General features: G+C 33.5%; 1 protein-coding gene across 2 annotated transcripts in view; it reads left to right on the forward strand.

Annotated features, from left to right (window-relative positions):
- sty (sprouty signaling antagonist) overlaps positions 1-15,921 on the forward strand; it is a 153,219-nt gene that overhangs the window by 76,078 nt on the left and 61,220 nt on the right. For both annotated transcript variants that reach the window (XM_088228050.1, XM_088228048.1), the window contains exon 2: positions 87-189. The gene's annotated coding sequence lies outside the window, so the exon portion shown is untranslated. The remainder of the gene's footprint in view (positions 1-86; positions 190-15,921) is intronic.

Raw genomic sequence — 15,921 nt, forward strand, 5'->3', positions numbered from 1 at the left:
TATGAAGATATTTGTTGGACGTTCGATGACATCTTACATTATTTTCATTCTATGAGTATCGATTGTAATATATCTTTTTGTTGCAGGAATATTAGGCAGTTCAAATGGAAGAAGAACTCCCAGGATAGTTCACCAGCTTAACAAAAGCCTCAACTCCTCCGATCCTGGCCTCAACACCATCGATACAATGTAAGGAAAACATCAATATTTATTTTATTTTATTAGGTAATTCAACAAAGATACATACCAGAAAACATACAATTTGAGAACATTCGTCGATACAATTTTATATGCATATATATCTTCTATTATATAATTACACAAAATAGATTTATACATTAAGTTGTAATACATATTTTTTTTATACATAATACAATGCAATATAAAATAAGTTGTACGTGTGTACTTATTGAATAAGATTTATTCCTAAGAGATTATTCGCAAAAGCTGAGAGAGTATCATGAAAAATGTAAATTTTATTGTTTCGGCAGTATATATTATATTCCCGACACATGCGGGCCATAGGTGTGTGGTATGTAGCATATGTTCTAATAATAATAAAAAGGAAGCTCAAATAAATCCCATGACCAAAAATACTGGTCAGTTGGTTAAGAACCTTGAGAAGAAGCGATGTAAGAAGTTGAGAAGTGAGGGCATTAGAAGCAAACTTAAAAATCTCCACCGAAAACGGAAAATTAGTTATTGATGCCAAAATACAAATACACATACATAAAAACCTACCTACCCAAATAATTGCGTAATTCAAAACCGTCTCTAAATCTTTCAAACACAGATTTGAATTTAACTACTTGACATCGCAAACTTAGCAATCTCCATCGAGTAAGTAAAGCATAATTAGAAATCTCACAATTGTTTTTGCCAAATATCTCAGTAACTCCTTCAATGGAGATTTCTAAGTTTGCTTTTAATACCCTCAAGTATTGTCAGATTTAGTATTCTCATGGACCATTGTTTGTGAATGATCCAGAAACGTCGTGTAATGTGCAAGCGATTATGCCTCATCTCGGGTCCGAGTTCATTCGGTCCTCCATTAAAATTGAAAACGCGGACGAAAAAGAGTTCATCAGAATTCGAACGCGAATGAAAAAAGAGCGGGTCCATTCGGATCTCGGACGAAGACCGAAATCCCGCGGCGCCAATCGGCCGCTGCCTCCGCCCGATAGTGAAACGGATACGTCCGAGAAAGTCTTCGTCAAGTCAGGTAGCCGCCGCCAGGTGTTGCGGCCTGGCGGCGCGGGCCGGGCCGGGCGCGGCGCGGGGCTCGGCCCGAGGGGGGCGCGTAACTCGGGAGCCGCGGCCCCCCGCCCCCGCCGGACCGGTAATCCCCCGGCCGCGCGGCTCCGCGGTCGCCCACAGAATCCGGTATCCCGCGCGGTGTAGCCACGCTACACGAGCGGCGAGGCCGCCGAGGCACTCGCGCCTTTTGCGATCGGAATTGATCCGATCCGCTGTATGTCCTCAACTTTACATATCTCCGAAAACTAGATTTATTAGCAGGGTTGAATGTCAATCGAAAATAATTGTGATTTTACCGATTACTTACACGTATTTATTTATTTATAAATTTATTGCAAAAAAAATAATATACATACTTAATAACAGGGAATCTATATAAAACCAATTAATGTAAAATGAAAACGGAGTGTTCTCTGTTTACGATAGTCTCCATCTAACATGGTTACATCCTGTTCTAAAATGGAGATTTTAGAGCGTAAGTAGTCCTATACTAATAAAACAATAACATAAAAAAGAAAAACTAAAACTACTTAATTATAAATGCCTTGCTAATCAAATGTAAGAAATTAAAAATCATTATTATACAAATATAAAGTATATATATGTGCCATGAATACATGTTACATAAACATAAATAATATCGTATAATATATAATAAAACAAATTAATTAAGTGGTTTATACAAATTTATAAACAAATAAGTGTAAAATGTCATACCCCAAAGTGAAAAATGATTTTGATAACAATAATATATAATAAAACAAATATAAAGCAATGAAAGAAAAAGTTTCATTAAAACTCTTACAGTTTTTTTTTGTTTTTTTTATGTGGGATTTGCTTTATTATTTACCTTGCTTATGGTATACAAGGTTTATATTTCGAATAAGTGGATTTTTCTGCGATTCTTTTACTTTCAATTTAGCTTACTGTTGGGGATCAGGACGGATATACTAAAGTGGGCCAATCAGGAACTTCTCAGCATTTGCTTATGTGGAGAGGAAATCACTTAAAACTCTTCAGGAGAAGCCGGCCTGTTGACAGTAGTCAATAGGCCTTCCATTCCACTAGAGGAGTGTTCGGCATTTCTTTGCCTACTTTGATTTATTTTACGTATTGCCTGCACTATTTTGACCATGTACGACACTACCTCTCGTGTGAGTTCTTTAACTTTTACAGTTTTATTGCTGTTAGATTTAAAGTTCAAAAAATGTCTTTGTTTCAAGAAATGTTCCTTAAGCTTGAGTAAAATGATAAAATGGTCAAAAACGCAACAACAAACGCACCCGTTTAAATTTTCAGCGAATTATAGGACAAATAAAATATTTGCTGGCTTGGCGATTTCGCTTGTGCGAATAGGTCCGGTAAATGTTTGTTTTGCTGACCGGGGTATTATGATCGAAAGTTAAAATTTGTCTTCAATATTATCCACGAAGTAAAATTTAGTTGTCTGTATGAAAAGCAGAATATGCATACATTTTTTCTTCTAAACATGTTCAATCATAGGGTACCGACGAAGATAAAGTTAGTATATGTCCTAACGTTTCTAACAGCAACTAAATAACTTTTTAAACAAACTAAATAATTAAATGTAACTGAAGTCTTTCATAAATTAATCACTGATGTAATTGTAGACGAAGAATTAAAACGTGAAAAAAACTGTAGTAAACATGAACACAATACGAGAATATCAGAAAAATATCACATACAACCTTCTAAAACGAGAAAAGGACAATCGAGACTAATAAACCATGGACTGAAATTATACAATAAACTACCAGACAAAACTAAACAAAAGACTCAGACAACCTTTACAAAAGATGTTAAAAATATTATTAATAAAAGTAGAATGTGAATTTTTAAAGTAAAAATATTTTTTTTGATGTATGTAACCCGTAAGGGTTTATCAATGAAAAATTTAAATTTAAAAAATACTTTAAATGTTCACGCAAATATATTCGTTTTCGTACACAAATATCAGTTTTTCTTTATAGACAGTCGAAGATATCTCTCCCTGGGTACGTATTCTGATGGGAAGTTAAAATGTATCTTCAATTTTATCTACAAATAAAATTAAGTTTTCTGTATGAAAAATAGAATATGTTTACAATTTTTTTCTAAACATGTTAAATTACTGGTTACCGACGAAGATACTTTGAATTTTCGTACAAATATACACAGTTTCGTACATAAATATCGATATAAGTTTGTACCGTCTCAGTATATACACCGATGAAGATAGACGTTCATAATCGTGGCACTGAAAATGGGATTGAGTAATATCTATCATGACTTGCTGGTGATCGCTACTGCTTGCCTACTGTGGATAGCTCGAAGAAGCGATGTAGACCTTAACCGATATCATCTCGTATGCTGGCAACTGGCAACTGGCAACAAACATCTCAGACCCCCACAAGGATCCATCTGCGTTTATTCTTCCACTAGAGTCAACAGTGACACCAAATGACCGACGATCGTGGAAATATCCCGAATTCAAGATGCTTCGAACTAGCTGCTAATTTTCTGGTCAAAATTAGTCCATTTTCTCTGCAATAGACTTTTAACACGCATAAAAACAAGTATTACTGTCATTTCGTATGCCCACGTACATATTTCGGAGCCACGCGTGTCTATTCTTTATATTTCTATACTTATTGACATCATTCTGTCAAGTACTATACAAAACAGTATTTGGAATACGTTATACAGGGTGTTCATTAAACCCTGTCACATCCGAAACCACAATGATCAGTATGAGCAAGAAGACATATTGGCACATTAAAATATTTTTTTAGAACGAATAAAATTTTAAAAATTAAAATATCAAAAAAAGCAAATGGTTGCTTACTTCTGCAGGGGAGAAAGGAGGAGGGGGGGGGGGAATCTGATTATGCGCCGTGCTCCCCTCACTTCTCCCCTCACTTCTCCCCTGCAAAAGTAAGCAACCATTTGTTTTTTTTAATATTTTACTTTTTTAAATTTTCTTTGTTTTCATTTTTTTTTTTAATATGCTAATATGTCTTCTTGCCCATACTGATTATTGTGGTTTCGGATGTGACAGGGTTTAAAGAACACCCTGTATATATGTTTTTCGCTCTTGTTCAGCAGTAAAAAAGTCAACAGAGACAAACGATTGTAAACCGTTTCATATAATTTATGCTAAATAAGTCACACATTAATATACGCATTCAAACAAAATGAACGTTAATACGAGTATTAAATAATGAATTATGGAGTGTTTCTTGCTTAGAATTCTTAAGCTTCTCAAATATATGGGTATGTATAAATATATTATCATCTTATGTCCTATGGAAGTCCAAGGAATAGACCTGCAACGTCACTTCTATATGATATATGTATATTATAATATCTAAACGATACTATTAAATCAAAACAATGTCAAAAATGCTACTATTAAGTGATTTATATTAACTTTATATATTTTTCAGTGTACATAAATATGTTTAACATCTTTTCTTATTTTATGATCTTCTGTAGGTATTTTAGAAAAAAAAATATTTAAAGTACCCAAAAATTCATAATTTTACTCATTTTTACAATTTTTATATTTGAAGCACTAACTTTGAAGTTTTTCATAATAATAAAATAAATAAAAACAACTTTGTAATAATAAGTATAATAATACGTAAATTAATAATAAGTGGTTAAAAACAAAGTGGTTTTTTATTTATTTTATAATAATGTTTATCTTCAATCTGCTTTTCACACATTTACATCTATGTGGTATCTATACCACAAATTTAAGAATTTTTCGTGTTCTTTATAAAGCTAACAAAAACAGAGCATACTTTACTTGTTTTCGTATATTTAATTTGTTACGTTTTTATAGGAAATTATTGAATAAAGTCGTTACCATATTTTTATTTTTTTGTTATAAAAGTTATTGTGGAATCGCCCAAAAACGTGCAAAACAGCATTTGTTTTTATTGTTTTTTGTCTTTAAAATTGTAGTGAAATCGCTAACCGTGAATACCCTGCTTTGTGGTTGTCACTTGACCGAAGCGGTTGTAAAAACCGCCATTATGGTACAATTTTAGATCGTCAAATGTACAAGACATTACGCTGAGAAAAACAATTTCTACCAATATGTAGTCGTCCATAACGGGCAACATCCATCGGTAGATAAAAAACAGTCCCTCAGCATCTCAGTTTTGTCCAAAACACTTAATTTGAATAATATCTTAAGGGCTTTTAAAAACAAATTTTTAAATGCGTTGTCTGTATTTATTATCGCCTTTATTTGAATACAGCATAAGTCATTTTTATCTTTATTTGAGATTACGATTCAATATTTTTCACTGTAAAAACAGCATCTATCTCTGTCGTTTAAACAAAGTAATTGTTTAACAGAAAAACACTTTTCTCGAATAACGCGTATCTTAAAGTTGATTTCGTATGTTCCTCGGAATACAGCGTAAATCAGTATGTGGTCAGTAGTACAGTAGTTAAAATTTGTTTGGGTAAAACACATAAAAATCATGTATATCTTAAAAACAAAATATTTGGCAAAAAGTAAACCACTAAAGTTTAAATAATAATTACTGATTTATGAAGTTTTTATTGTGTCCTGTAAAGTTATCATTTAGTGACTTTAGTTCTTATGTAAATTAAGGGGACGATATTATATTCTACAAAAATGCACCCAATAGTTTTGTCTCACATTATTTAGTTTCTATTTCTGTATATCTTTAAATTGGTTCCTGGTTTCGTTGATGGTTTGTTCCAAACTCCTCCAATGATATCCAATCAACTCATCTCCAACAGACAACAATAAAACACTGTTGTCTGTAATTGATTAAGAAGCCGCATATCTATGCGCAGAAAATGCAGATGGTTAATCTGTTTGTTTAATTTTTATTTTTTGTACAAAAAACAATCATGATCGGGTACGACCAAAACCCCAGAGTAATAAAAAGTTCGCTGCCCGCTTAAAGAGACGCCCTTTCGCAGTATTGCACGGAACAAAAGCGTTCCAAAGTTTTGGTTTAACAACAAACGCGTAACGGACGGTTTCAGTTTGCGCTTGCGATTCTCGACCTGAGTACCCGCGGCCCGTCGTATTTCTGTAAATTGAAGCTTACTTCTCGACTGATAATCATAGAACGGTTTTTGTCCGGCTTCATAAGCGAGTGGCATATTCTTACTCTTAAGACCAAAATGCTGATTCCATATTCACAAATTTACTTTAAACAAGCCAAATAACTATTTGTCTGTGCCCGGGCGGTGAAGAATACAGTTTTGTGCGTGAAAATAAATCAGAATCCTGAACAAGTATTTTCGACTCGTTGGTTACTCTCAGGTCAAAGTAAATAAAGTGGAGAAAAGTCCGCCTCGTTGATTAGGTTCCTACGTTTGTGTTTTCGCCTACCATGCTTGAGGTCCCGAGTTCGATTCCTGGGAAGGATGACATAAAGTATTTGTTTTTAAAGATGGTTTTATACTGAAATATTTTATTGTACTGAGGCACTTAGAGCGTAAGAGATTAAAAACGTATTGACCAACGAAACGATACGCACTGGACGCCGACAATGGAAGTGGCTGGGTAGGGGACGGGTTGGGATTTGTGGAAGGGATGCTAGTCCGAGACAAATGATTTTATCAATTATCAAATAATAAAAATAAAAAAACGTAAAAAAATGGTTTTTGAAAAAAAAATCAGGATTTTTTATAAAGTTCCTCTGAAGTTCCGCGGTTCCCTGAAACACCGTGTATATTTCAATCACATATTATACATTTATCAATATCAATAATTATGATTTATATTTATTTATTTTATTACGGAACAATGACAACAACGGGACACGTGTACATACAAAGAGGATATATAATATTGCTATATCCATCACTCTTGCTATTATTTTTTTTTAAATAAAAAAAAATCTATTTGCGTTCTTACGATTTACCCAGATACTTAAATTTTGGAGGCCATTTTCAACGAATTGTTAATAGCTCAGTATTAGAAAATGGGAATCAAGCTGTTGTAGAGCGGAGCTCGAACCTCGGACCTTTGATACGTGCGTCTGCGACACTAGTGTTAAGGCTAGCCACGGGTCCACAACCCGATGCAATTGTTCATTACATTCATAATTATTAATTATAATTGTTCACGGCACGCAATCAGTTATAAACAATAATTTAATACAATGAAGAATAAAGAAAGTAAATAAATAATTCAAATTTAATTATTAACTACAAACCATTTATTTGTAACACATTTGTCTTGTATTACCACGACTGTTATTATTCGCCATTATTGGTTCTTGTATTATAATACCTAATTCAGTAATTAGGTGCATTTTCCAAGCAGTAAAACAATAAATTCTGTTTCGAGAGGCATCCAATGTCGTCGGGTGTATCTCTATAGAATTAAAATAATAGAACACCTGCCTTTACAAATGTGAATTCCATGTTTAAATAACCTATTTATGCTAATGAGAATGTGATAATTAATTCTCATATATCTGGCGAGAAAGGACCAAAACTTTTCAGCAACTCCTCATTTGAAGAAAGAAATATTCATAGATATGAATCAGTTTTAATTTCTAAAACAAGTATAATTTAATTACATTTTTTTTCTGCCAATAAATAGGAAATAACTTTTTTTTACTTACGGAATTGTATTAAAATATTATGTAGTTATTACAGCAATAATAAGGCTTCATTCATTGTCATCATAATTCCTATTTCCTCACCCAGTGATGCATATGTAAACCAATTCACCGTATTTCGTTCATCATAATGGTTAGGTGATCAGTCCCCCTCTTTAAGCGCTAATCCAGGAACAATAATATTCCAGTTAAAACATAATTTAAAATCAATATTTCACGTCCACCCTGCCAGAAGTCGAACCCAGAACCTCAAGAATGGTAGGCGAACGCGCTAACCACCACACAACGAGGCTGACTTATCTCCACTCAATTTCCTTATTCAGGATTTTTATCGAAGAACACCCATCGAGTCGAAAATACCCATCGTTTTGTGGTGCTGTTTCACACACAGAACTGTATCCTTTATCCGCCTAGATACAGAAAAAAAACCTTCATCAATAAATTTTAATTTTGTTTTTACCTATGCACGTGGGCTTTTTTAAAATAGTTATTTAAGTATTTGTTAATTGTACTACTTTCCCCGTTTTTTTGTCTCAATTTAAGTTTTTTTTTTTTTCATTTGGCAACACTAGTAAATGTCAATATCCCGATTTAAAAAATTGCGTCGAAAAACAACAATAATCGCGAGAAATGATTTACTCTGTTGTGTTAGAAGTAACCGTAAACCTCAGATAGCTTTTGGTGTTTTGTCCAACGTCAATCTCTGTATGGATAACTCACTGGTAGAATGGTACCTCTACATACAAAATAGCCTCTTTCTGACGTTTCCATGTTTCTAGACCCATGCTCCTAACTGTCAAGGCTGTTTAGATACTAACGTGAGTAAGAAAGGAGAGTGTTAAAATAGTCGTATAAGTAATGCAGTAAAAGGAGAAGTGTTGATTTTTTATAATATGCCGCTACTTTCCGTTCGCCTGGTGCAGTTGTAGCCTTGCCATCGGACTGCGTGTCAAGTAGATATACTTACAAACACATGCATACAATATAAAACCAACGCATCTTTGTAGTGTGTATACTATTTATTTGAATTGCGCAGGTGTGCAACGTAGTAAACAAAGTATATTAACAGAGCCTTACTCATAAACTTAAAGTTACGCCTAGGCGTAGTGGTAGAATACAGTTGGAAATACCGTCTTTATTTTAGTGATAGAAAAAGGATGATATTTCTATCCTAATTATTCTACTGTGCCTAGGCGTAAATTAATACCAGATGTATAAGTAAGGCCCCATATATTATAACATGGTTGCCAACTTGTACTACATAATCTCTGTTGTTGTCTTTTTACTTCAGTTAATTAAAGGCACAGGAATAGCCATGCATTTTACGAAAATAATAGATACCGTCATAGAATTAAGAATAGTCCAGAAGGAGCGTAGAATCATATTAGAATACATCGGACTGTGTCCAATAATCCCCCCACTATGGCCTACTTTCGCCGCGCGCATTCGTGATGTCGCCGCGTAATGTTGCTTGATGGGAAAGAAAATAATCATAATACTAATGTATGGTAAAAAAAAAAGCAATCTGTTAATTTCTCTAAAATTTTATTGTGCACGCGGAAACATTGATTGACACAACAGAGTAGATAAGTAAAGGGTCATTTAATAAGAGTAATTGAATTTATGAATTTTGAACTCAATATATTAAACAAATTTTATTTTACATAAAACGGATATTTTTATATCATGTTAAATAATATTTTATGTTTTAAATATAATGTCGTTCAAATGTCCCCCACGGCGTTGTTTAATTAGGTCTCATTTTCATTAGTTTTTGCATTAGATGAGCAAAGTAGGGTAAAACAATTTACTACCCTGGCAACACTAACAAAATTTTGATTTCGTTTCTTCGACAATCTGACTGATGGAAAAATAATTCAATTTTTAAGTAATGCATTTGCTACTTAAACATTCGTTTGCTAATTACACATGCAATGTGATACCATCCTGTTTCTTTAAGATCCTAGCAGTATTTCTACACTTTAAATGGGCACAACACGGCATAGTTGAATTCAAATCAGGAGTTGCGTACTGAGCGACGTCTACAAAGAAACTAATGGGTCAAAACGTAAACCTACTCATTTATAAGTAGTTTAGTCGCCTTCTGTTTGATGTGCGTATGCGGTTTCTTGACTATTCTTAATTCTGTGCGTAGTACATAAATATTTTGTCATAAGCCACAAATTCCACATTTTACAGGAGAACAAAAAAACAACATTACTTCATAAATAATCATATTTTTCCCCTCCTTATTTTTTTCAAGAAAAATGCCCCATAACCTGATATTAATAATATAATGAAACATAAAATTTTATTCCATACATATATGTTAAATAATGTTGTGGCCCGTGACATTCCGATTCATTAAAAACTAACGCGAAAATAACAACCAAACTATTTTTCGAAGATGATGGATGGGTGACGAAAAAAAGATAAACATCCATTCCCGTGTTGTCAAATAATTATTTATCCATAATTTATAGGCACACCACTAATAAACAAAACCACAGTATTTTTATATTATGTATCCCATGTAAAACGACTATTCTAATCACATGAATTTGCCAAATTAAGAACATACATTCGATCTTATTCATGTATAAAATCCCATTTTATCTCTTAATAATTGTTGCAATCGAGTCTTACTATATGTTCTAAATTGTTTGTTTTTCCTTCAACTTACATTATAACGTTGCACGTTAGTAGGCTCTTATACTACAAATGTTGCCAATTTGTAAAGCTTCATTTATTACTTGCTTCATTTGTGACTTTAGTAGTCTTGAGGATATCTAAAATTCATAAGTTGCTTGGAATTAGCAAGCGAGGTGATGGTTACTTGCGTACTCTATTGATCCAAGGAGCTGGAGCTATACTAAATGCCAAGATAAGATTTAAGCATTTTTTACTCGTTACATTTATATTAGCGAAAAACTAAATGCCAAAAGTAATTGTATTAAAAACTAGCTCAGATATTAACGATATAGTATAGTTATACTCGTAAGTATAGTTTATATAAATTAACTCTATTTAATCATTTCACAGATGGTGAACGGTAATTTACATTCGTTAGATTATAGTGCTTTCTATGTTTACTTTTGTATGTGTACTATTGTGTACCATATTTACGTGTATACTTATTTTTTTATTTATTTTAATTGTTATTATTATCACTATTTTTTTGAGACAATATAATTTTATTATATTAAATATACTTTTATTTTGTACCTCTTAAATAAAAAAAAAATATGAATTCTTTTACTTTTAAAATTGTATCTGCACACATTGTTTAATTATTTTTTTAATATTTGAATATGTTCTTTATACAATACTGCTGTGTTATATATAGTATTTATGTAACATAAAACTTTTTAATTTAGTTTTGAAGTTTTTTACATTATTTATTTATTAATTATATATACGGCCTAAGCCAATTACAACAGTTACACGAAGAAACATAAATGCAAGAAACTGAACAAAAAGAACGTAAAACTATTTAGCAAAGATAAACAAGGGCAAAACAATAATTGTATACAATATATTCAAAAAAACGAAAGACCTAAAACTTTGAGCTAAACCATGCCAATCCAACTTCATCCCACACTGTTTAGTCGCGAAGAGATCTACGAAAAGCCGTAAGATCTATCCAAAAAATTCCAAGTCGTGTGATGAATTGACTAATCTACACATTCTGGACATTGGGACATAAAAACCAAAGTTGCTCTTAGAAGATTTTATAAATAGCAGATTTTGACTTCTGGTGACACGGTTGTGAACATGAAAAGAAATTGATTGCAACAGAGATGGGACATCACTTAAAGCATTAAGTATTTTGAAAATGCATATTAGGTCCATCTCAGTTCTACGTCTCTCCAATGAAGACAGATTAAGAGATTGCTCTATTTCAAAATAGGAATAATTACCCCTTTGTAATCCGAGCAACCATGCCACTTTTATCGAAGTGTTTATATTATTTTTAATATTATCTATCTTTTTAAGGTAAAAGGCACTGCGTGCCGTGTATATTAAGAAATAAATTACTATATTAAGAAATATCAATAAAATCAAATAAATATTGCGAATAAAAATACGAACTCGAAAAAGGTCTCTGCATACAGATTTGCAGCAATATTTTGCCTTTTATTTTGACAAGAACATGATTATAATGCATAAAAATAATAAAGAATCGCTATAACCGTTAATTCGCAGTAATGGGTCATAACCATATCTAAAACGGCTGTTATTACTGTGTCCTCTAAGGAAAGTGAAGAGAATATGAACTTGAGATAATTTCTGTAAGCGTTTAATAGTGCCTTGGCTATCAGCGCCTGAGATCTATAAGACCCGTGCAATATATTAGAATAATGCACATAGTCACTGAGGCCAAAGGCCAACTGTGAGGCATACCGCATACCTGTAAATAACAGACAAAACGCGTGCACGCGTCTATGAGGCGAGATTCTATACATTACTCGTACTTCAACTTGGCCAGTTATATTATTAATCAATGTGGCATTTATTTTGTAAAATTATAATGCGTTTTCTATTAACAATCCTGCCAGTTCTTGTGTTCATTCACCTAAAGAAATAATTTTAGATTGCCAAAAGAAGAGACATGCGCGCTCATAACAATGTATTCTGTCAGGGTTAAAGAGTCACATTGAGTCATCCCATCAATTAGTAATCGTATTATAATTGATAAAGAAGCTCCCGGGTTGTGGTCCCGTGGTAGTATTGCCGACTCACGTGCTAAAGGTCCGAGATTCAAATCTCACTCTACTACAACTCGATTTCCACAAGTTATTTACGACTTTTAGGAAATGGTCCAAAAATTTCAACATTAGAGTAAATAATGACTCGAGTATTTCCCTTAAAAAAACAAAAAGAAATAAATTAAATAATTGGACACTCTTAATTAAAAAAAAGAATTATAATCACTTTAAAAAAATGTCCTTTGAAATAAATTATACTACATTTTAGTCTAAATAACGAAGCGATTTAGACAATGATAAGACATGAGAGTGAAAAATCGTGATGGGCAGATTCTTGTTGTTAGTATTTTCGAAATATATTTGAATTGTTTAAGTAATTTATATCCTCAGCGTATTTAATTATTTAACATCAATGCGCTTATAAAGTTACGTCACAAAAAATATTTTATTAATTGATAATTACATTAGCCAATTTTGGCCACCGTATGATCAAAAACTTTGGATCGTGGTCTATGGTGATTATTGATTATGCAAATGTCCAGTGATCAGTATAGTATATGGAACAAACCAATATCCTAGACCACGATCCGGTTCAACTGGTCTCTAGTATCATACTTAAGGTGTCTTTCTACCAAAACTAAATGATTCATTTAGATTTGAATGACTCCTTTGAAATGGGCGTCATAGACTAACAGTCAAATCAATGGATGAAATTATTTCGATACCAAGCATCATCAGCTTGGCTTTGTTTTCTTTTTGTTTATTGATCATTAAGAGCTCTCACCTAAACATGGTCTTGATCACGTGAAACTATCAATGTCGCCAATCCTGTCGTTCCTTTTAATGTACAACTGCAGTTTCGTACAAATTAGAGGCTGAAGAAAACACATATTCTGGTATCTTAAATCTTCTTGTTACGTGATCGGTGTTTTATATTCATATTCCTTAAAATTAGAGTAGTTTCTTGCAGGTTTAATTACTAAAATATATTATTAATTTTAATTAATAATTTATCACATGTACCTAAGCAAACTAATAGGTTTAACTATAACAGTATTCTTCTTTTTTTTCTTATCTTTATACCCACATACCCAAAGTTGTATATTTCATATACGTTTGTTCTACATTTGCTGCGTATCTCGATCGTTTGTTAGAACACATAATAAATAGTTAAATCTGCCCCGCAACTATGACTATTTTTGATTAGCTCAGAACTTGGAAAATATCTATTCTCAAAGATGGTGTGGGTGTAGGCTGTATGGAAAAGAAGGTTCTCATTCTTAAATTCTTCTTGTTTGTTCTTAGTTGGTGCACTTAACTTCACAATTTCATGAATACCGGTATAGTTTTGATGGTTAGGAAATTGTGAAAAATGGGGACAAAGGCGGCCTCCGTGGTGTAGTGGTCAAGACGCTTGACTCACACACGGAAGGTTCCGGGTTCGATTCCCGGTGAGAACACAAAAATTAAAAATGTGATTTTTCTCAAGCCTGGGTGTTCTGTGATGCAATTCACCACTGTAATTGGGCCTCCTGGCCTGTTGTGGTACAAAAAATAAATGAAAAAAATGCATATTTAATGTAGTTCATTAAACACTTTTTACTACTTCAGAAATTATGCAGATGTAGAGGATTATACAACTCAGACTGACATATGATTTGCTCACAAAACGAATGTGTGAAAACAACTTTTTTGAAAAGGGAAGGAAATAGATATGATCGGGATGTCTTATAGATTAACTATAGTAAAAATATTATTCCGTACTTGATAGACCATGGAATATTGCACTGAAAACACGACTTTTCAATCAATTTTGATGTCAACAATGTAAGAATGGCCCTGAAACCTCATGCAAGGTTGTTACATGTCCTAACTTCTACACCGCGGGGCGCAAATTTTTATAAAACATTCAATTTTGTAAGTGAAAATTCTTGATGGAAGTTCAATGTAATTTCTACAATAAAGTACATTTTTTTAGTCATTTTGATAATAAATAATACAGTTCTGTGTGTGAAAGAGAACTAGAATCCGTGTTTTTGACTCGGTGGCTGCTCTCATGTAAAATCCGGAAAAGGGAAATCGAGTGGAGTAATTCTGCCTCGTAGCGTATTTGTTGGCACGTTCGCCTACCATGCTTGAGGTCCCGGGTTCCCGGGAAGGTTGAGAAAAAATATTCGTTATAGAAATAAAAGACAAGTGGTACTTTAACCCACAAATTTCGAAAAGCCAATGACCGGTTTCATCGACCAGTCTCGAAGATATCGCAAAAGGGATCAAACCGGTTACCCGCATGCAGCGGTTGCAAATCAAATAAATGGTGATATAAATGTATTTTTACGTCTAATACATAAATATCTCAATTTTAAAGAAAAAAATATATGCCTCTCTAAGGCTGTTAACGCGTTAGATAACCAAACTACGCCTACGTGATAAAATTTACGAGGCTTTTTGTACGTAGTACGTATATGAATTTCTAGAACAACGAAATTAAGTTCAACTCTCAAATTGAAAAAAGTTTCCGTTGATGACATGACATGACAGTTGGTTAAGCATACAATGAAATACCAAGGGAGAAACAAATCTTATTATATTCTGTGCAACTGCGATTAACGGGGGAGTTTTGAGCGAAGTTATTTGATGGTGCAGGATTGTAAACTTTTTACTTTTTCGTTTCGCACATAGAACCAACAACCTTTTTTTTATTTTCTTGTTTCAGTCATTGTCTCAGGTAGTTTTCCACTGAAGTATTTTATTGTCCTAGGACTGGCGCCTGAAACGAAAAGCTGATCACCCTCGCCCTCCTGTGACAGAAGATTGACCTACGTTGCATTATAATGCAATGCCCGATGCAGCAATGGGTGCGGAAAGGGGGGTGATGGTGATAAGTCGCTCGTTTTTGTTTTTTTGCTGGCCTTTGCTTCGGTGTTTAGTGTTTAGAAAATATCGGTTCAAGTCCGTTATTTTTACGTGAAGAATCGCAGTATCGGACTTCTGGTGTTGATCGGAGTGGAGGGGGGTTAGGCGGCTCGGGGAGAGAGGGGAGGCTCGGTGGGTTAACTCTGCGGTTACCATCATAGTGACTGTGCAGAATCTGAGTTTGTTGTCCCTTAGTACCGTCAACAAACCAGCCTGACAATTCTGCTCGCATCAATCTCATAAAATCGACCATTTTGTTATCTCTGAATGGATTTCAAAACGTGAAATTGAATTTGATCCAGGGCTCGGGGTAAAGATACGTTGTCCGACGTTTAAATATTGTTGACTAGTATACAGGTACTGGATAGGTAATGTGCCCTTAAAACCCCAAAATTTTACGAAAAATATGATGC

This window comes from Micrasema longulum, unplaced genomic scaffold, assembly GCF_059751315.1.
Source record: "Micrasema longulum isolate JH-2025_06_02 unplaced genomic scaffold, ASM5975131v1 h1tg000559l, whole genome shotgun sequence".
Taxonomy (NCBI): Eukaryota; Metazoa; Arthropoda; class Insecta; order Trichoptera; family Brachycentridae; genus Micrasema; species Micrasema longulum.